At 60.9% G+C, this 22,500-nt stretch overlaps 2 non-coding genes across 2 annotated transcripts; both read left to right on the top strand.

Moving 5' to 3' along the window:
- Positions 1-10,953: 10,953 nt before the first annotated feature.
- On the top strand, positions 10,954-11,072 carry LOC131867933 (5S ribosomal RNA). Its single transcript, XR_009366454.1, has one exon. It is a non-coding gene; the product is annotated as a 5S ribosomal RNA (ribosomal RNA).
- A 7,792-nt stretch (positions 11,073-18,864) lies between these two features.
- LOC131867959 (5S ribosomal RNA) lies at positions 18,865-18,983 on the top strand. The gene has a single exon (XR_009366479.1). It is a non-coding gene; the product is annotated as a 5S ribosomal RNA (ribosomal RNA).
- Positions 18,984-22,500: the final 3,517 nt, after the last annotated feature.

Here is a 22,500-nt window from a genome sequence, read left to right on the forward strand (position 1 = left end):
GGCGGGAAGGCCCCAACGGCTAGACGGAAGAGGCTTCAGGGCCACCTCGGAATGGTCCAAGCATCGGACGCGCTTGGGGCGACTGCCAGTGCCAACCCCTTATCCCGCGATGCGTCCGATACACAGATGGTTCCAAGGCGGCCGAGGAGCCTCACCGCATAGCAATCGGGGGTGCGAGGCGAGGGATGGGGCGGGAAGGCCCCAACGGCTAGACGGAAGAGGCTTCAGGGCCGCCTAGGAATGGTCCAAGCATCGGACACGCTTGGGGCGACTACCAGTGACAGCCCCCTATCCCGCGATGCGTCCGATACGAAGATGGTTCCAAGGCGGCCGAGGAGCCTCACCGCATAGCAATCGGGGTGCGAGGTGGGGGATGCGGCGAGATGGCCCCAACGGCTAGACGGAAGAGGCCACAGGGCCGCGTCGGAATAGTCCAAGCATCGGACGCGCTTGGGGCGACTACCAGTGACAACCCCTTATCCCGCGATGCGTCCGATACGAAGATAGTTCCAAGGCGGCCGAGGAGCCTCACCGCATAGCAATCGGGGTGCGAGGTGGGGGATGCGGCGAGATGGCCCCAACGGCTAGACGGAAGAGGCTGCAGGGCCGCCTCGGAATAGTCCAAGCATCGGACGCGCTTGGGGCCACTACCAGTGACAACCCCTTATCCCGCGATGCGTCCGATACGAAGATAGTTCCAAGGCGGCCGAAGAGCCTCACCGCATAGCAATCGGGGTGCGAGGTGGGGGATGCGGCGAGATGGCCCCAACGGCTAGACGGAAGAGGCCACAGGGCCGCCTCGGAATAGTCCAAGCATCGGACGCGCTTGGGGCGACTACCAGTGACAACCCCTTATCCCGCGATGCGTCCGATACGAAGATAGTTCCCAGGCGGCCGAGGAGCCTCACCGCATAGCAATCGGGGTGCGAGGCGAGGGATGCGGCGAGATGGCCCCAAAGGCTAGACGGAAGAGGCTGCAGGGCTGCCTCGGAATAGTCCAAGCATCGGACGCGCTTGGGGCGACTACCACTGCCAACCCCTTATCCCGCGATGCGTCCGATACACAGATAGTTCCGAGGCGGCCGAGGAGGTGGGGGATGCAGCGAGATGGCCCCAACGGCTAGACGGAAGAGGCTGCAGGGCCGCCTCGGAATAGTCCAAGCATCGGACGCGCTTGGGGCGACTACCAGTGACAACCCCTTATCCCGCGATGCGTCCGATACACAGATAGTTCCGAGGCGGCCAAGGAGCCTCACCGCATAGCAATCGTGGTGCGAGGTGGGGGATGCGGCGAGATGGCCCCAACGGCTAGACGGAAGAGGCTGCAGGGCCGCCTCGGAATGGTCCAAGCATCGGATGCGCTTGGGGCGACTACCACTGCCAACCCCTTATCCCGCGATGCGTCCGATACACAGATAGTTCCAAGGCGGCCGAGGAGCCTCACAGCATAGCAATCAGGGTGCGAGGCGAGGGATGCGGCGAGAAAGCCCCAACGGCTAGAGGGAAGAGGCTTCAGGTCCGCCTCGGAATGGTCCAAGCATCGGACGCGCTTGGGGCGACTACCAGTGACAACCCCTTATCCCGCGACGCGTCCGATACACAGATAGTTCCAAGGCGGCCGAGGAGCCTCACCGCATAGCAATCGGGGTGCGAGGCGAGGGATGCGGCGAGAAGGACCCAACGGCTACACGGAAGAGGCTTCGGGGCCGCCTCGGAATGGTCCAAGCATCGGACGCGCTTGGGGCGACTACCAGTGACAACCCCTTATCCCGCGACGCGTCCGATACACAGATAGTTCCAAGGCGGCCGAGGAGCCTCACCGCATAGCAATCGGGGTGCGAGGCGAGGGATGCGGCGAGAAGGACCCAACGGCTAGACGGAAGAGGCTTCGGGGCCGCCTCGGAATGGTCCAAGCATCGGACGCGCTTGGGGCGACTACCAGTGACAACCCCTTATCCCGCGACGCGTCCGATACACAGATAGTTCCAAGGCGGCCGAGGAGCCTCACCGCATAGCAATCGGGGTGCGAGGCGAGGGATGCGGCGAGAAGGACCCAACGGCTAGACGGAAGAGGCTTCGGGTCCGCCTCGGAATGGTCCAAGCATCGGACGCGCTTGGGGCGACTACCAGTGACAACCCCTTATCCCGCGACGCGTCCGATACACAGATAGTTCCAAGGCGGCCGAGGAGCCTCACCGCATAGCAATCGGGGTGCGAGGCGAGGGATGCGGCGAGAAGGACCCAACGGCTAGACGGAAGAGGCTTCGGGTCCGCCTCGGAATGGTCCAAGCATCGGACGCGCTTGGGGCGACTACCAGTGACAACCCCTTATCCCGCGACGCGTCCGATACACAGATAGTTCCAAGGCGGCCGAGGAGCCTCACCGCATAGCAATCGGGGTGCGAGGCGAGGGATGCGGCAAGAAGGACCCAACGGCTAGACGGAAGAGGCTTCGGGTCCGCCTCGGAATGGTCCAAGCATCGGACGCGCTTGGGGCGACTACCAGTGACAACCCCTTATCCCGCGACGCGTCCGATACACAGATAGTTCCGAGGCGGCCGAGGAGCCTCACCGCATAGCAATCGGGGTGCGAGGCGAAGGATGCGGCGAGAAGGACCCAACGGCTAGACGGAAGAGGCTTCGGGTCCGCCTCGGAATGGTCCAAGCATCGGACGCGCTTGGGGCGACTACCAGTGACAACCCCTTATCCCGCGACGCGTCCGATACACAGATAGTTCCAAGGCGGCCGAGGAGCCTCACCGCATAGCAATCGGGGTGCGAGGCGAGGGATGCGGCGAGAAGGACCCAACGGCTAGACGGAAGAGGCTTCAGGGCCGCCTCGGAATGGTCCAAGCATCGAACGCGCTTGGGGCGACTACCAGTGACAACCCCTTATCCCGCGACGCGTCCGATACACAGATAGTTCCGAGGCGGCCGAGGAGCCTCACCGCATAGCAATCGGGGTGCGAGGCGAGGGATGCGGCGAGAAGGACCCAACGGCTAGACGGAAGAGGCTTCAGGGCCGCCTCGGAATGGTCCAAGCATCGGACGCGCTTGGGGCGACTACCAGTGACAACCCCTTATCCCGCGACGCGTCCGATACACAGATAGTTCCGAGGCGGCCGAGGAGCCTCACCGCATAGCAATCGGGGTGCGAGGCGAGGGATGCGGCGAGAAGGACCCAACGGCTAGACGGAAGAGGCTTCAGGGCCGCCTCGGAATGGTCCAAGCATCGGACGCGCTTGGGGCGACTACCAATGACAACCCCTTATCCCGCGACGCGTCCGATACACAGATAGTTCCGAGGCGGCCGAGGAGCCTCACCGCATAGCAATCGGGGTGCGAGGCGAGGGATGCGGCGAGAAGGACCCAACGGCTAGACGGAAGAGGCTTCAGGGCCGCCTCGGAATGGTCCAAGCATCGGACGCGCTTGGGGCGACTACCAGTGACAACCCCTTATCCCGCGACGCGTCCGATACACAGATAGTTCCGAGGCGGCCGAGGAGCCTCACCGCATAGCAATCGGGGTGCGAGGCGAGGGATGCGGCGAGAAGGACCCAACGGCTAGACGGAAGAGGCTTCAGGGCCGCCTCGGAATGGTCCAAGCATCGGACGCGCTTGGGGCGACTACCGTTGCCAACCCCTTATCCCGCGATGCGTCTGATACACAGATAGTTCCGAGGCGGCCGAGGAGCCTCACCGCATAGCAATCGGGTTGCGAGGCAGATTATTGGGAAGGGAACCCCCTGGGATGCGGCTCAAGCAGTGCCCAAAGGGACTGGAATGCGGAATCACATCGAGAGACCCAAATGCTATACGAGGGCTCAAATCGAATTATCGATTTGGCCACGACATGGACGCATCGGAACGACTACCTTTGCCGAACCACTCGCAATTGCATCCATACCGAAACCAATAGACATTTCCGTTAGAGCCCTCGCATAGCATTCGGGAATCTCGCATGCCCCTCTAAATCGACCAATGCTGGCGCTCAATGAAAATCCGAGCGCTACCACCGTTCGAGCGCCAGCATTGGTCGAGTTAGAGGGGCACGGGGGAGAATGCTCCAGTCAACACCTCCCCTATATAAGTTATTTGTCCGATTCTCGCACAACCGTAGTCTGCCTCGTCGAATCAAACAACGGTCCCAGATTCCGACTTCCGTTCCGTAGAGACCCAAAAGCTAGATGGAGGCTCGCAAGAAAGAGAGTCGGCGCATAGCAATCGGGTTTCTCGAACGTTTAGGGACCGAGCTCACTTGCGGATAGGGCAAAATCCGCCAAGCAACCCAAAAGCTAGACGGGGGCTCGAATCGAATCGCCTAGGCGGCCACAACAACGACGTGTTGGATCGACTACCAGTGCCAAACCATTCAGCAAGACTAGTCTGTGTCGAGGCCGGATAGAGATTCTCAGAGAGCGCCCGCATAGCATTTAGGAGACCTGCCGCGTCCCTCACACTCGACAAATGGTGGTGCACGTTTATAAATCCGAGCGATCCCAACCCTTTCAAGCACCAACATCGGTCGAGATAGAGGGGCACGGAGGGGGCTGCGTGAGACAACACAGTCCCCTATATAAGTTATTTGTCCGATTCTCACACATCCGAAGAATGGTCATCAAATCGGACAACAGCCCAAACTTCCGACTTCCGTCCCAGAAAGCCCAAGAGCTATCTAAAACGTTCATGGCCGGAACTCGATCGCGGCTATACCAGTCCGCCAAGCAACCCAAAAGCTAGACTGGAGCTCTAGTCGAATCACCTCTGTGGCCATTGCAAGGACGTGTTGGAGCGACTACCATTGCCGAACCATTCCGCAGGTCGAGTCCATACCAAGGCCGCATAGAGATTCACGATGAGCTCCTGCATAGCAATCAGGAGACTTGCCGTGTCCATCACAATCGATAAATCCTGGTGCAAGATTTTTGCATCCGAGCGCTCCAACCAGTCGAGCACCAGCATCAATCGACATAAACGGGCACGGGGGGAGGATGCTCGAGAACACTACCTCCCCTATATAAGTTATTTGTCCGATTCTCAAGCAGCCGAAGTCTGGTCATCGAATCGGGTCAAAGACCACAACTTCCGACTTTACCCACAATGCAAGTCATCGAATCGAACATCGGCCCCCGAGTCGGACTCCATGCGTATGTCAGGTCATCGGACCCAAATTCCGCCTTCCTGCGCATGGCGGGCCATCAATATCAACTCGGTCATCGGACCCAAACTCCGCCTTTTTGCGTATGGCACGCCTTCAAATCGGTCATCGGACCCAAATTCCGCCTTCCTGTGCATGGCGGGCCATCAACATCAACTCGGTCATCGGACCCAAATTCCGCCTTTCTGCGCATGGCACGCCATCAACTCGGTCATCGGACCCAAATTCCGCCTTCCTGCGCATGGCAGGTCATCGGACACAAATTCAGACCTCGCCAATATGCCTACGTATCGAATCGGTCATCGGACCCAACTTCCGACTTCATCCATACTGTAGGGTCTTTGAGGTTGGCGCGGTGCGCTCAACCCAGGGAGTCGACCCATCGAAGCATACACCTCCCCTATATAAGCTATTTGTCCGATTCCCACACCTGTGTAGTTTGCACCTCTGACCAGGACATCGACCCCAACTTCCGAACTCGACTGCAACGACGGCACCAGCGCCTTGGTGCGCACCTTGCGACGCACAGTCCCAACATTCGCCTTCCTGCACATGGCAGGTCATCGGACCCAAATTCCGACCTCGCGAGTATGCCTACATATCGAATCGGTCATCGGACCCAACTTCCGACTTCATCCATACCGTAGGGTCTTTGAGGTTGGCGCGGTGCGCTCAACCCGGGGAGTCGACCCAACGAAGCATACACCTCCCCTATATAAGCTATTTGTCCGATTCCCACACCTGTGTAGTTTGCACCTCCGATCAAGACATCGACCCCAACTTCCGAACTCGCCTCCAACGACCGAACCAGCGCCTTGGTGCGCACCTTGCAACGCACAGTGCCAACATTCGCCTTCCTGCACGTGGCAGGTCATCGGACCCAAATTCCGACCTCGCGAGTATGCCTACATATCGAATCGGTCATCGGACCCAACTTCCGACTTCATCCATACCGTAGGGTCTTTGAGGTTGGCGCGGTGCGCTCAACCCGGGGAGTCGACCCAACGAAGCATACACCTCCCCTATATAAGCTATTTGTCCGATTCCCACACCTGTGTAGCTTGCACCTCCGATCAGGACATCGACCCCAACTTCCGAACTCGACTAAAAAGACCGCACCAGCGCCTTGGTGTGCACCTTGCAACGCACAGTGTCAACATTCGCCTTCCTGCACATGGCAGGTCATCGGACCCAAATTCCGACCTCATGAGCATACCTACTAATCGAATCGGTCATCGGACCCAACTTCCGACTTCATCCATACCGTAGGGTCTTTGAGGTTGGCGCGGTGCGCTCAACCTGGGGAGTCGACCCATCGAAGCATACACCTCCCCTATATAAGCTATTTGTCCGATTCCGACACCTGTGTAGTTTGCACCTCCGCTCAGGACATCGACCCCAACTTCCGAACTCGCCTGCAACGACCGAACCAGCGCCTTGGTGCGCACCAAAAGTGCGCACTTTTGGAGGGCACTTTTCTGCGCTCCAAAGGTGCGCACTTTTGGAGGGCACTTTTTGGAGGGCACTTTTCTGCGCTCCAAAGGTGCGCACTTTTGGAGGGCACTTTTTGGAGGGCACTTTTCTGCGCTCCAAAGGTGCGCACTTTTGGAGGGCACTTTTTGGAGGGCACTTTTCTGCGCTCCAAAGGTGCGCACTTTTGGAGGGCACTTTTTGGAGGGCACTTTTCTGCGCTCCAAAGGTGCGCACTTTTGGAGGGCACTTTTTGGAGGGCACTTTTCTGCGCTCCAAAGGTGCGCACTTTTGGAGGGCACTTTTTGGAGGGCACTTTTCTGCGCTCCAAAGGTGCGCACTTTTGGAGGGCACTTTTTGGAGGGCACTTTTCTGCGCTCCAAAGGTGCGCACTTTTGGAGGGCACTTTTTGGAGGGCACTTTTCTGCGCTCCAAAGGTGCGCACTTTTGGAGGGCACTTTTTGGAGGGCACTTTTCTGCGCTCCAAAGGTGCGCACTTTTGGAGGGCACTTTTTGGAGGGCACTTTTCTGCGCTCCAAAGGTGCGCACTTTTGGAGGGCACTTTTGTGCACTCCAAAGGTGCGCACTTTTGGAGGGCACTTTTCCTGTGCTCCAAAGGTGCACACCTAGGTGAGCACCTTCGACCACACCTTGTAGCACACCAAACTCTGACTTTCGACTTCATCCGCAATGCAGGGTCTTTGAGGTTGGCGCAATGCGCACAACCAGGGGAGTCGACCCATCAAACCCAACACCTCCCCTATATAAGCTATTTGTCTGATTCTCATACATGCGTAGCCTGCAGGAGCAATTAGGACATCGACCCCAACTTTCGGCTTCTAAACGAAAACAAGGTCTTTGAGGTTGGTGTAATGCGAACAACTAGGGGAGTCAACCCATCAAACCCAACACCTCCCCTATATAAGCTATTTGTCTGATTCTCATACATGTGTAGTCTACAGGAGCAATTAGGACATCGACCCCAACTTTTGACTTCTTAACGAAAACAAGGTCTTTGAGGTTGACGTAATGCGCACAACCAGGGGAGTCGACCCATCAAACCCAACACCTCCCCTATATAAGCTATTTGTCCGATTCTCATACATGTGTAGCCTGCAGGAGCCATTAGGACATTGACCCCAACTTTTGACTTCTTAACGAAAACAAGGTCTTTGAGGTTGGCGTAATGCGCACAACCAAGGGAGTTGACCCATCAAACCCAACACCTCCCCTATATAAGCTATTTGTCTGATTCTCATACATGTGTAGCCTGCAACAACGATTAGGACATCCACCCCAACTTCTGAATTCGTCTGCGTTGACCGCACCAAAGGTGCACGCCTTGGTGCTCACCAAAATCCGACTTCCGACTTCTTCTGCTATGCGGGGTCTTTGAGGTTGGCGCAGTGCGCACAACCAGGGGAGTCAACCCACCGAATGCAACACCTCCCCTATATAAGCTATTTGTCTGATTCTCATACATGCGTAGACTGCAGCAATGATTAGGACATCCACCCCAACTTTTGACTTCTTAAACAAGACAGGGTCTTTGAAGTTGGTGCAGTGCACACAACCAGGGGAGTCGACCCATCAAACGCAACACCTCCCCTATATAAAGCTATTTGTCCGATTCTCATACGTGTAGTCTGCAGCAGCGATTAGGACATCGACCCCAACTTCCGAATTCGTTTGCATTGACCGCACCAAAGGTGCACGCCTTGGTGTGCACCCTGGAGTGCACTTTGGTGCTCACCTCGGTGCACACTTTGGTGTGCACCTCGGTGTGCACCAAAGGTGCGCACCTTGGAGCGCACCAAAGGTGTACACTTTGGAGCGCACCACATAGGGTCTTTGAGAGGTTGGCGCAGTGCGCACACCAAGGTGGGTGTTGAGGTGCGTGCCGAGGTGGGTGGGTGCTAGGGTGCGCTCCATGGTGGGTGCCAGGGTGGGTGCGTGCTAGGGTGGATTCCAAAGAGGGTCATAGGGTGGGTGCCAAGGTGGGTTGGTGATATAGTGGGTTCAAAGGTGGGTACTAGGGTGGGTTCCAAGGTGGGTCACAAGTTGGGTGCCAGGATGCGTGGGTGTTAGGTTGGGTGCCAAGGTGGGCTCCTGCGTGGGTGGGTGCTAGGGTGGGTTTCAAGGTGGACGCGAGGGCGGGTGCCAAGGTGGGTAACAAGTTGGGTGTTAGGATGGGTGAGTGCTAGAGTGGGTGCCAAGGTGGGTGGGTGCTAAGGTGGATGCCAAGGTGGTTCACAGGGTGGGTGGGTTCTAGGGTGAGTTCCAAGGTGGGTCACAGGTTCAGTGCTAGGGTGGGTGTCAAGGCGGGTGTCGAGGTGCCTGGGTGCTAGGGTGTGGATGCCAATGTGGGTCATAGGGTGGGTACTAGGGTGGGCTGCAATGTGGGTGCCAAGGTGGGTAACATGCTCGGTGGGTTCTAAATTGGGTGCCAGGGTGGGTGTGCACCCACCTTGCCCGAGGTGGGTGCCAAGGTGCCAGTGTGGGTGGGTGCTAAGGTGGATGCCAAGGTGGGTGAGAAGGTGGGTGATAGGTTGAGTGGTAGGATGGGTGGGTGCCAAGATGGGTCACAGGGTGGGTGCAAGGGTGGGTAGGTGCTAGGGTTGGTGTCAGGGTGGGTGGGTGCTAGGTTGGGTTCCAAGGTGGGTGCGAGGGTGAGTGTCAAGGTGGGTCACAGGTTAGGTGCTAGGATGGGTGAGTGCTAGGGTGCAAAGGTGCCAGGGTGGGTGCTAGGATGGGTCGATGCTAGGGTGAGTGGCAAGGTGGGTCCACAAGTGTCAAGGTGGGTGCCGAGGTGGGTGCCAAGTCGGCGACTGCTATGGTGGATGCCAAGGTGGGTCACGGGGTGGGTGCCAAGTTGCTAGGTTGGGTTCCAAGGTGGGTGCCAACGTGGGTGCTAGGGTGCGTGGGTTAAAGGGTGTGTCACAACGTGGGTGCCAGGATGGGTGCGCACCCACACTGGCCAAGACGGGTGCGGGTGCAAGGTTGGGTTCCAAGCCCGGTCACAGGCTGGGTGCTAGGATGGGTGGGTGCCAAGGTGGGCACCAGGGTGGGTGCACCCACCCTGGCCAAGGTGGGTCACGGGGTGGGTCCTAGGGTGGGTAACGGGGTGGGTACTAAGGTGCGTGCCAAGGTGGGTCATAGGGTGGGTGCCAAGGTGGGCACCAGGGTGGGTGTGCACCAACCCTAGCCAGGGTAGGTCACGGGGTGGTTGTCGGGGTGGGCGTCAAGGAGCCAAGGTGGGTGGCAAGTAGCCAAGTTGCGTGCCAAGGTGGGTGTCAGGGTGGGTGCCAAGGATCCAAGGTGGGTGCCAAGGAACCAAGGTGGGTGTCTGGGTGGGTGCCGAGGTGGGAGCCAGGGTGGGTCCCAAGGTGAGTGCAAAGGTGGGTGCCAGGGTCAAGGTGAGTGCCAATGTGGGTTCCAAGGTGCCAGGGTCAGGGTGAGTGCCAATGTGGGTTCAAAGGTGCTAAGTTGGGTGCGAGGTTGGGTGCGAGGGTGGGTGGGTGCCAAGGTGTGCTAGGTGGAAGCCCGGGTGGGTCGGCATCCCATGGGTGTCGAGTTGGGTGCCTGATGGGTGCTTCTTGTCAAGTTTTAGTCGTCGGGACTCATTTCGAGCCTTAGAGGTCGTTTCTTGTCCGGTTGCCCTGTCTTCGACCTGGGAACCCAATTTTGGTCCTCGGGTCCCATTTTTTTTTGTCTCGCATCCCACTTTTGGCCTGTGGCCTTTTCGGGGTCGATTCTCGTTTTGGGCATCAGAGCATGTTTCTTCTCCTAAAACCCAATATTTGTTTATTAAGTCTCGGAACACATTTTTGTTCTCGTGGACCCATCATGGGTCTTGGAACGCATTTGTGGTCCTTGGGTCCCATTTTGCATCCCGAAACTTGTGTTTTGGTGCTTGATCCCTATTTTGGGTGCCCACCTTGCACCAAGTGCGCACCCGGGGCAAACCGAGCGCCTTGGTGCACCGGGGCAAGATCGAGCGTGCACCCGAGGCGCCCCGAACATGCACCAAGGTGCACTCGGCCCACATGTGAGCGCAGGTCGTTGCGCCCGAGGTGGTGTGTGGGCACCGCGTTGCAGACGGGACACTGCACGCACACGACGCCCCCTCCAGGTGCACGCACGTAGGCCGGGCCGGGTGCACACCCGACGCCCTAGCAAGGTGCGCGCACCCGGGCAGGGCTCACACTTGGCGAACGGGGCGCACTTCGCGAGGGAGGGTGTGCACCTCGACGGGGGTGGGTGGCCGGGGTGGATTCGCACGTGGGTCGCGGTTTGCTAAGTACACACTGCGACAAGCTCATAACGGGTGCGATCATACCAGCATTAGTGCACCGGATCCCATCAGAACTCCGCAGTTAAGCGCGCTTGGGCCGGAGTAGTACTGGGATGGGTGACCTCCCGGGAAGTCCCGGTGTTGCACCCTTTTTTAGTTTTTCGCCGGGCGTCGCAATGCTATTTGAATAAACCTTTTGCCCGTTTGCGTTCTCGTCGGGGCCGGGCCGGGCCGGGGTGCGCTGCCCGCACTACCGCGCGCGCGGGGGCGACACCGAGCGCGCACCCGAGGCACCCCGAGCACACAGGCCACGGTGCAACCCGGGCGTTGTGCGCGCACCCCGGTGCGCCCGAGGTGCTGCGCGCGCACCCAGGTGAAATCGGTGTGCACCTCGGCCAGTGCGCGCTCGGTCGAGTCGCGCACGTTGGCCAAGGTGCACGGTGATGTTTCTTACTCTAAGGTTCCGCACCAGACGCCCGGGACAGGTGAGCGAAGCTGGGCGGGGCCGGGTGCGCGGCCGGGGCAGGTGCACGCAGCTGGAGAGAGCTTTGGAGCACACTTCGGAGCGCACCAATGATGCGCTCCATTCAAAAGTTTCCTGAAAAGGCAAAAAAAGTTGAGATTATAGAATTTCCCACTTGAGAGATTGTAAAAAAAAAAAATTTAAAATGAAGGAAACGCGGGTGCCAAGGTGTGCGCAGCCCAGCCAAGGTGTGCGCACCAAGGCGCCCACCCTGGCGAAGGTGCACGCAAGGTGCGCACCCGAGGCAAACCGGACAATTAACCCAACTTTCGACTTCGCGCGCACCTTGGAGCGCACTTCGGAGCGCTCCTTGGTGCGCACCAATCTTGGGCACCTCGGAGTGCACCATGGCGCCCACCAAGGTGCGCACCCGGGGCAAACCGAGCTCCGACTTCGTGCGCACCTTGGAGCGCACGAAAGGTGCGCACCATGGCGCCCACCAAGGTGCGCAGCCCAGCCAAGGCGTGCGCATCAAGGTGCGCACCCTGGCGAAGGTGCGCACCCGGGGCAAACCGAGCTCCGACTTCGTGCGCACCTTGGAGCGCACAAAAGGTGCGCAACCCAGCCAAGGTGTGCGCACCCCGGTCAAACCGAGCTCCGAATCGTGCGCACCAGAGGTGCACGCCATCGTGCGCACCTTGGAGCACACTTCGGAGCCCTCCTTGGTGCGCGCCGATGTTGCGCACCTCGGAGCGCACCCGGGGAAAACAATGCAATTAACCCGACTTTCGACTTCGTGGGCACCTCGGAGCGCTCTCGGGTTCGCACCTCGGAGCACACCGAGGTGCGCACCTTTGATGCGCTGCCTTCACCAATTTCCAGAAAAGGCAAGAAAACATTGAGAAGGTGTGCGCACCGAGGTGCCCACCCTGGCGAAGGTGCACGCGAGGTGCGCACCCGGGGCAAACCGGGCTCCGACTTCGTGCACGCCGCACCTTGGAGCACACTTCGGAGCGCTCCTTGGTGCGCACCAGGGCGCGCAACCCAGCCGAGGTGCCCACCCCGGCGAAGGTGCACGCGAGGTGCGCACCCGGGGCAAACCGGGCTCCGACTTCGTGCACGCCATGGTGCCCACCGCGGCGAAGGTGCACGCGAGGTGCGCACCCGGGGCAAACCGGGCTCCGACTTCGTGCACGCCGCACCTTGGAGCACACTTCGGAGCGCTCCTTGGTGCGCACCATGGTGCCCACTAGGGCGCGCAACCCCGCCGAAGGTGCACGCGAGGTGCGCACCCGGGGCAAACCGGGCTCCGACTTCGTGCACGCCGCACCTTGGAGCACACTTCGGAGCGCTCCTTGGTGCGCACCATGGTGCCCACCAGGGCGCGCAACCCCGCCGAAGGTGCACGCGAGGTGCGCACCCGGGGCAAACCGGGCTCCGACTTCGTGCACGCCATGGTGCGCACCGCGGCGAAGGTGCGCACCCGGGGCAAACCGGGCTCCGACTTCGTGCACGCCGCACCTTGGAGCACACTTCGGAGCGCTCCTTGGTGCGCACCAGGGCGCGCAACCCAGCCGAGGTGCCCACCCCGGCGAAGGTGCACGCGAGGTGCGTACCCGGGGCAAACCGGGCTCCGACTTCGTGCACGCCGCACCTTGGAGCACACTTCGGAGCGCTCCTTGGTGCGCACCATGGTGCCCACCAGGCCGCGCAACCCAGCCAAGGTGTGCGCACCAAGGTGCACGCGAGGTGCGCACCCGGGGCAAACCGGGGTCCGACTTCGTGCACGCCGCACCTTGGAGCACACATCGGGGCGCTCCCGGGTTCGCACCGGCGTTGCGCACCGTGGTGGGCACCTCGGAGCACACCAAGGTGGGCAGCGAGGTGCGCACCTTTGATGCGATGCCTTCACTAATTTCCATAAAAGGCAAAAAAAAAACGAGATTTTAAAATTTCCGTTTTGAAAGATAGTGAGAAAAAGGGAATGCTGGTGCCATCTTGAGCCCGCCCTGGTGCGCAGCCCAGCCAAGGTGTGCGCACCAAGGTGCCCACCCTGGCGAAGGTGCGCGCCCGGGCAATTAATCCAACTTCCAACTTCGCGCGCGCCAGGGTGGGAGCGCACCCAACAACCGGGCCTGGGAAGAGCCAATGCGAGAAACCCCACCAAACGCTCTGACAAAAAAAGAGGGGGCGCTGGGCAAACCCAGCCAAGGTGCCCACCCCGGCCAAGGTGCAGGCGAGGTGCGCACCCGGGGCAAACCGGGCTCCGACAACGTGCACGCCGCACCTTGGAGCACACTTCGTAGCGCTCCCGGGTGCGCACCTCAGAGCACACCAAGGTGGGCAGCGAGGTGCGCACCTTTGATGCGCTGCCTTCACTAATTTCCAGAAAAGGCAAAAAAAAAAGGAGATTTTAAAATTTCCGTTTTGAAAGATAGTGAAAAAAACGGAACGCGCGTGCCATCTTGAGCCCGCCCTGGTGCGCAGCCCAGGTAAGGTGCCCACCCTGGCAAAGGTGCGCACCCGGGCAATTAACCCTACTTCCGACTTCGTGCGCGCCAGGGTGGCAACCGGGCCTCGGAAGAGCCAATGCGAGAAACCCCACCAAACGCTCCGACAAAAAAAGAGGCGGCGCTCCAATAACCCCGCTTCGGAGCGCAGCCGGGGCAAACCCAGCCAAGGTGCCCACCCCGACGAAGGTGCACGCGAGGTGCGCACCCGGGGCAAACCGGGCTCCGACAACGTGCACGCAGCACCTTGGAGCACACTTCGAAGCACTCCCGGGTGCCCACCGGCGTTGCGCACCGTGGTGGGCAGCGAGGTGCGCACCTTTGATGCGCTGCCTTCACTAATTTCCAGAAAAAGGCAAAAAAAAATGAGATTTTAAAATTTCCGTTTTGAAAGATAGTGAAAAAAAAGGAACGCGGGTGCCATCTTGAGCCCGCCCTGGTGCGCAGCCCAGGCAAGGCATGCGCACCAAGGTGCCCACCCGAGGTGCACACCCGGGGCAAACCGGGCTCCGACTTCGTGCAGGCCGCACCTTGGAGCACACTTCGGAGCGCTCCTTGGTGCGCACCATGGTGCCCACCAGGGCGCGCAACCCAGCCAAGGTCTGCACACCAAGGTGCCCACCCCGGCGAAGGTGCACGCGAGGTGCGCACCCGGGGCAAACCGGGCTCCGACTTCGTGCACGCCATGGTGCCCACCGCGGCGAAGGTGCACGCGAGGTGCGCACCCGGGGCAAACCGGGCTCCGACTTCGTGCACGCCGCACCTTGGAGCACACTTCGGAGCGCTCCTTGGTGCGCACCATGGTGCCCACCAGGGCGCGCAACCCAGCCAAGGTGTGCGCACCAAGGTGCACGCGAGGTGCGCACCCGGGGCAAACCGGGGTCCGACTTCGTGCACGCCGCACCTTGGAGCACACATCGGAGCGCTCCCAGGTTCGCACCAGCGTTGCGCACCTTTGATGCGCTGCCTTCACTAATTTCCAGAAAAGGCAAAAAAAAACGAGATTTTAAAATTTCCGTTCTGAAAGATAGTGAAAAAAACGGAACGCGGGTGCCATCTTGAGCCCTTCCTGGTGCGCAGCCCAGGCAAGTTGTGCGCACCAAGGTGCCCACCCTGGCGGAGGTGCGCGCCCGGGGCAATCCGGGCTCCGACTTCGTGCACTGCATGGTGCCCACCAAGGCGCGCAACCCAGCCAAGGTGCCCACCGCAGCGAAGGTGCACGCGAGGTGCGCACCCGAGGTGCACACCCGGGGCAAACCGGGCTCCGACTTCGTGCACGCCGCACCTTGGAGCACACTTCAGAGCGCTCCTTGGTGCGCACCAGGGCGCGCAACCCAGCCGAGGTGCCCACCCCGGCGAAGGTGCACGCGAGGTGCGCACCCGGGGCAAACCGGGCTCCGACTTCGTGCACGCCATGGTGCCCACCGCGGCGAAGGTGCGCACCCGGGGCAAACCGGGCTCCGACTTCGTGCACGCCGCACCTTGGAGCACACTTCGGAGCGCTCCTTGGTGCGCACCATGGTGCCCACCAGGCCGCGCAACCCAGCCAAGGTGTGCGCACCAAGGTGCACGCGAGGTGCGCACCCGGGGCAAACCGGGGTCCGACTTCGTGCACGCCGCACCTTGGAGCACACATCGGGGCGCTCCCGGGTTCGCACCGGCGTTGCGCACCGTGGTGGGCACCTCGGAGCACACCAAGGTGGGCAGCGAGGTGCGCACCTTTGATGCGATGCCTTCACTAATTTCCATAAAAGGCAAAAAAAAAACGAGATTTTAAAATTTCCGTTTTGAAAGATAGTGAGAAAAAGGGAATGCTGGTGCCATCTTGAGCCCGCCCTGGTGCGCAGCCCAGCCCAAGGTTTGCGCACCAAGGTGCCCACCCTGGCGAAGGTGCGCGCCCGGGCAATTAACCCAACTTCCAACTTCGCGCGCGCCAGGGTGGGAGCGCACCCAACAACCGGGCCTGGGAAGAGCCAATGCGAGAAACCCCACCAAACTCTCTGACAAAAAAAGAGGGGGCGCTCCAGTAACCCCGCTTCGGAGCGCACCCTGGGCAAACCCAGCCAAGGTGCCCACCCCGGCCAAGGTGCAGGCGAGGTGCGCACCCGGGGCAAACCGGGCTCCGACAACGTGCACGCCGCACCTTGGAGCACACTTCGTAGCGCTCCCGGGTGCGCACCTCAGAGCACACCAAGGTGGGCAGCGAGGTGCGCACCTTTGATGCGCTGCCTTCACTAATTTCCAGAAAAGGCAAAAAAAAAAGGAGATTTTAAAATTTCCGTTTTGAAAGATAGTGAAAAAAACGGAACGCGCGTGCCATCTTGAGCCCGCCCTGGTGCGCAGCCCAGGTAAGGTGCCACCCTGGCAAAGGTGCGCACCCGGGCAATTAACCCTACTTCCGACTTCGTGCGCGCCAGGGTGGCAACCGGGCCTCGGAAGAGCCAATGCGAGAAACCCCACCAAACGCTCCGACAAAAAAAGAGGCGGCGCTCCAATAACCCCGCTTCGGAGCGCAGCCGGGGCAAACCAAGCCAAGGTGCCCACCCCGACGAAGGTGCACGCGAGGTGCGCACCCGGGGCAAACCGGGCTCCGACAACGTGCACGCAGCACCTTGGAGCACACTTCGAAGCACTCCCGGGTGCCCACCGGCGTTGCGCACCGTGGTGGGCAGCGAGGTGCGCACCTTTGATGCGCTGCCTTCACTAATTTCCAGAAAAAGGCAAAAAAAAATGAGATTTTAAAATTTCCGTTTTGAAAGATAGTGAAAAAAAAGGAACGCGGGTGCCATCTTGAGCCCGCCCTGGTGCGCAGCCCAGGCAAGGCATGCGCACCAAGGTGCCCACCCGAGGTGCACACCCGGGGCAAACCGGGCTCCGACTTCGTGCAGGCCGCACCTTGGAGCACACTTCGGAGCGCTCCTTGGTGCGCACCATGGTGCCCACCAGGGCGCACCCGAGGCAAACCGGGCTCCGACTTCGTGCACGCCGCACCTTGGAGCACACATCGGAGCGCTCCCAGGTTCGCACCAGCGTTGCGCACCTTTGATGCGCTGCCTTCACTAATTTCCAGAAAAGGCAAAAAAAAAACGATATTTTAAAATTTCCGTTCTGAAAGATAGTGAAAAAAACGGAACGCGGGTGCCATCTTGAGCCCTTCCTGATGCGCAGCCCAGGCAAGTTGTGCGCACCAAGGTGCCCACCCTGGCGGAGGTGCGCGCCCGGGGCAAACCGGGCTCCGACTTCGTGCACTGCATGGTGCCCACCAAGGCGCGCAACCCAGCCAAGGTGCCCACCGCAGCGAAGGTGCACGCGAGGTGCGCACCCGAGGTGCACACCCGGGGCAAACCGGGCTCCGACTTCGTGCACGCCGCACCTTGGAGCACACTTCAGAGCGCTCCTTGGTACGCACCAGGGCGCGCAACCCAGCCAAGGTGCTCACCCCGGCGAAGGTGCACGCGAGGTGCGCACCCGGGGCAAACCGGGCTCGGACTTCGTGCACGCCGCACCTTGGAGCACACATCGGAGCGCTCCCGGGTTCGCACCAGCATTGCGCACCTTTGATGCGCTGCCTTCACTAATTTCCAGAAAAGGCAAAAAAAAGAAAAAAATGAGATTTTAAAATTTCCGTTTTGAAAGATAGTGAAAAAAACGGAACGCGGGTGCCATCTTGAGCCCGCCCTGGTGTGCAGCCCAGGCAAGTTGTGCGCACCAAGGCACCCACCCTGGCCAAGGTGGGTCACGGGGTGGGTCCTAGGGTGGGTAACGGGGTGGGTACTAAGGTGCGTGCCAAGGTGGGTCATAGGGTGGGTGCCAAGGTGGGCACCAGGGTGGGTGTGCACCAACCCTAGCCAGGGTAGGTCACGGGGTGGTTGTCGGGGTGGGCGTCAAGGAGCCAAGGTGGGTGGCAAGTAGCCAAGTTGCGTGCCAAGGTGGGTGTCGGGGTGGGTGCCAAGGATCCAAGGTGGGTGCCAAGGAACCAAGGTGGGTGTCTGGGTGGGTGCCGAGGTGGGAGCCAGGGTGGGTCCCAAGGTGAGTGCAAAGGTGGGTGCCAGGGTCAAGGTGAGTGCCAATGTGGGTTCCAAGGTGCCAGGGTCAGGGTGAGTGCCAATGTGGGTTCAAAGGTGCTAAGTTGGGTGCGAGGTTGGGTGCGAGGGTGGGTGGGTGCCAAGGTGTGCTAGGTGGAAGCCCGGGTGGGTCGGCATCCCATGGGTGTCGAGTTGGGTGCCTGATGGGTGCTTCTTGTCAAGTTTTAGTCGTCGGGACTCATTTCGAGCCTTAGAGGTCGTTTCTTGTCCGGTTGCCCTGTCTTCGACCTGGGAACCCAATTTTGGTCCTCGGGTCCCATTTTTTTTTGTCTCGCATCCCACTTTTGGCCTGTGGCCTTTTCGGGGTCGATTCTCGTTTTGGGCATCAGAGCATGTTTCTTCTCCTAAAACCCAATATTTGTTTATTAAGTCTCGGAACACATTTTTGTTCTCGTGGACCCATCATGGGTCTTGGAACGCATTTGTGGTCCTTGGGTCCCATTTTGCATCCCGAAACTTGTGTTTTGGTGCTTGATCCCTATTTTGGGTGCCCACCTTGCACCAAGTGCGCACCCGGGGCAAACCGAGCGCCTTGGTGCACCGGGGCAAGATCGAGCGTGCACCCGAGGCGCCCCGAACATGCACCAAGGTGCACTCGGCCCACATGTGAGCGCAGGTCGTTGCGCCCGAGGTGGTGTGTGGGCACCGCGTTGCAGACGGGACACTGCACGCACACGACGCCCCCTACAGGTGCACGCACGTAGGCCGGGCCGGGTGCACACCCGACGCCCTAGCAAGGTGCGCGCACTCCGGGCAGGGCTCACACTTGGCGAACGGGGCGCACTTCGCGAGGGAGGGTGTGCACCTCGACGGGGGTGGGTGGCCGGGGTGGATTCGCACGTGGGTCGCGGTTTGCTAAGTACACACTGCGACAAGCTCATAACGGGTGCGATCATACCAGCGTTAGTGCACCGGATCCCATCAGAACTCCGCAGTTAAGCGCGCTTGGGCCGGAGTAGTACTGGGATGGGTGACCTCCCGGGAAGTCCCGGTGTTGCACCCTTTTTTAGTTTTTCGCCGGGCATCGCAATGCTATTTGAATAAACCTTTTGCCCGTTTGCGTTCTCGTCGGGGCCGGGCCGGGCCGGGGTGCGCTGCCCGCACTACCGCGCGCGCGGGGGGCGACACCGAGCGCGCACCCGAGGCGCCCCGAGCACACAGGCCACGGTGCAACCCGGGCGTTGTGCGCGCACCCCGGTGCGCCCGAGGTGCTGCGCGCGCACCCAGGTGAAATCGGTGTGCACCTCGGCCAGTGCGCGCTCGGTCGAGTCGCGCACGTTGGCCAAGGTGCACGGTGATGTTTCTTACTCTAAGGTTCCGCACCAGACGCCCGGGACAGGTGAGCGAAGCTGGGCGGGGCCGGGTGCGCGGCCGGGGCAGGTGCACGCAGCTGGAGAGAGCTTTGGAGCACACTTCGGAGCGCACCAATGATGCGCTCCATTCAAAAGTTTCCTGAAAAGGCAAAAAAAGTTGAGATTATAGAATTTCCCACTTGAGAGATTGTAAAAAAAAAAAATTTAAAATGAAGGAAACGCGGGTGCCAAGGTGTGCGCAGCCCAGCCAAGGTGTGCGCACCAAGGCGCCCACCCTGGCGAAGGTGCACGCAAGGTGCGCACCCGAGGCAAACCGGACAATTAACCCAACTTTCGACTTCGCGCGCACCTTGGAGCGCACTTCGGAGCGCTCCTTGGTGCGCACCAATCTTGGGCACCTCGGAGTGCACCATGGCGCCCACCAAGGTGCGCACCCGGGGCAAACCGAGCTCCGACTTCGTGCGCACCTTGGAGCGCACGAAAGGTGCGCACCATGGCGCCCACCAAGGTGCGCAGCCCAGCCAAGGCGTGCGCATCAAGGTGCGCACCCTGGCGAAGGTGCGCACCCGGGGCAAACCGAGCTCCGACTTCGTGCGCACCTTGGAGCGCACAAAAGGTGCGCAACCCAGCCAAGGTGTGCGCACCCCGGTCAAACCGAGCTCCGAATCGTGCGCACCAGAGGTGCACGCCATCGTGCGCACCTTGGAGCACACTTCGGAGCCCTCCTTGGTGCGCGCCGATGTTGCGCACCTCGGAGCGCACCCGGGGAAAACAATGCAATTAACCCGACTTTCGACTTCGTGGGCACCTCGGAGCGCTCTCGGGTTCGCACCTCGGAGCACACCGAGGTGCGCACCTTTGATGCGCTGCCTTCACCAATTTCCAGAAAAGGCAAGAAAACATTGAGAAGGTGTGCGCACCGAGGTGCCCACCCTGGCGAAGGTGCACGCGAGGTGCGTGCACGCCGCACCTTGGAGCACACTTCGGAGCGCTCCTTGGTGCGCACCAGGGCGCGCAACCCAGCTGAGGTGCCCACCCCGGCGAAGGTGCACGCGAGGTGCGCACCCGGGGCAAACCGGGCTCCGACTTCGTGCACGCCATGGTGCCCACCGCGGCGAAGGTGCACGCGAGGTGCGCACCCGGGGCAAACCGGGCTCCGACTTCGTGCACGCCGCACCTTGGAGCACACTTCGGAGCGCTCCTTGGTGCGCACCATGGTGCCCACCAGGGCGCGCAACCCCGCCGAAGGTGCACGCGAGGTGCGCACCCGGGGCAAACCGGGCTCCGACTTCGTGCACGCCGCACCTTGGAGCACACTTCGGAGCGCTCCTTGGTGCGCACCATGGTGCCCACCAGGGCGCGCAACCCCGCCGAAGGTGCACGCGAGGTGCGCACCCGGGGCAAACCGGGCTCCGACTTCGTGCACGCCATGGTGCGCACCGCGGCGAAGGTGCGCACCCGGGGCAAACCGGGCTCCGACTTCGTGCACGCCGCACCTTGGAGCACACTTCGGAGCGCTCCTTGGTGCGCACCAGGGCGCGCAACCCAGCCGAGGTGCCCACCCCGGCGAAGGTGCACGCGAGGTGCGTACCCGGGGCAAACCGGGCTCCGACTTCGTGCACGCCGCACCTTGGAGCACACTTCGGAGCGCTCCTTGGTGCGCACCATGGTGCCCACCAGGCCGCGCAACCCAGCCAAGGTGTGCGCACCAAGGTGCACGCGAGGTGCGCACCCGGGGCAAACCGGGGTCCGACTTCGTGCACGCCGCACCTTGGAGCACACATCGGGGCGCTCCCGGGTTCGCACCGGCGTTGCGCACCGTGGTGGGCACCTCGGAGCACACCAAGGTGGGCAGCGAGGTGCGCACCTTTGATGCGATGCCTTCACTAATTTCCATAAAAGGCAAAAAAAAAACGAGATTTTAAAATTTCCGTTTTGAAAGATAGTGAGAAAAAGGGAATGCTGGTGCCATCTTGAGCCCGCCCTGGTGCGCAGCCCAGCCAAGGTGTGCGCACCAAGGTGCCCACCCTGGCGAAGGTGCGCGCCCGGGCAATTAACCCAACTTCCAACTTCGCGCGCGCCAGGGTGGGAGCGCACCCAACAACCGGGCCTGGGAAGAGCCAATGCGAGAAACCCCACCAAACGCTCTGACAAAAAAAGAGGGGGCGCTCCAGTAACCCCGCTTCGGAGCGCACCCTGGGCAAACCCAGCCAAGGTGCCCACCCCGGCCAAGGTGCAGGCGAGGTGCGCACCCGGGGCAAACCGGGCTCCGACAACGTGCACGCCGCACCTTGGAGCACACTTCGTAGCGCTCCCGGGTGCGCACCTCAGAGCACACCAAGGTGGGCAGCGAGGTGCGCACCTTTGATGCGCTGCCTTCACTAATTTCCAGAAAAGGCAAAAAAAAAAGGAGATTTTAAAATTTCCGTTTTGAAAGATAGTGAAAAAAACGGAACGCGCGTGCCATCTTGAGCCCGCCCTGGTGCGCAGCCCAGGTAAGGTGCCCACCCTGGCAAAGGTGCGCACCCGGGCAATTAACCCTACTTCCGACTTCGTGCGCGCCAGGGTGGCAACCGGGCCTCGGAAGAGCCAATGCGAGAAACCCCACCAAACGCTCCGACAAAAAAAGAGGCGGCGCTCCAATAACCCCGCTTCGGAGCGCAGCCGGGGCAAACCCAGCCAAGGTGCCCACCCCGACGAAGGTGCACGCGAGGTGCGCACCCGGGGCAAACCGGGCTCCGACAACGTGCACGCAGCACCTTGGAGCACACTTCGAAGCACTCCCGGGTGCCCACCGGCGTTGCGCACCGTGGTGGGCAGCGAGGTGCGCACCTTTGATGCGCTGCCTTCACTAATTTCCAGAAAAAGGCAAAAAAAAATGAGATTTTAAAATTTCCGTTTTGAAAGATAGTGAAAAAAAAGGAACGCGGGTGCCATCTTGAGCCCGCCCTGGTGCGCAGCCCAGGCAAGGCATGCGCACCAAGGTGCCCACCCGAGGTGCACACCCGGGGCAAACCGGGCTCCGACTTCGTGCAGGCCGCACCTTGGAGCACACTTCGGAGCGCTCCTTGGTGCGCACCATGGTGCCCACCAGGGCGCGCAACCCAGCCAAGGTCTGCACACCAAGGTGCCCACCCCGGCGAAGGTGCACGCGAGGTGCGCACCCGGGGCAAACCGGGCTCCGACTTCGTGCACGCCATGGTGCCC

Source organism: Cryptomeria japonica, unplaced genomic scaffold (genome assembly GCF_030272615.1).
Source record: "Cryptomeria japonica unplaced genomic scaffold, Sugi_1.0 HiC_scaffold_191, whole genome shotgun sequence".
In the NCBI taxonomy this organism is placed as follows: Eukaryota; Viridiplantae; Streptophyta; class Pinopsida; order Cupressales; family Cupressaceae; genus Cryptomeria; species Cryptomeria japonica.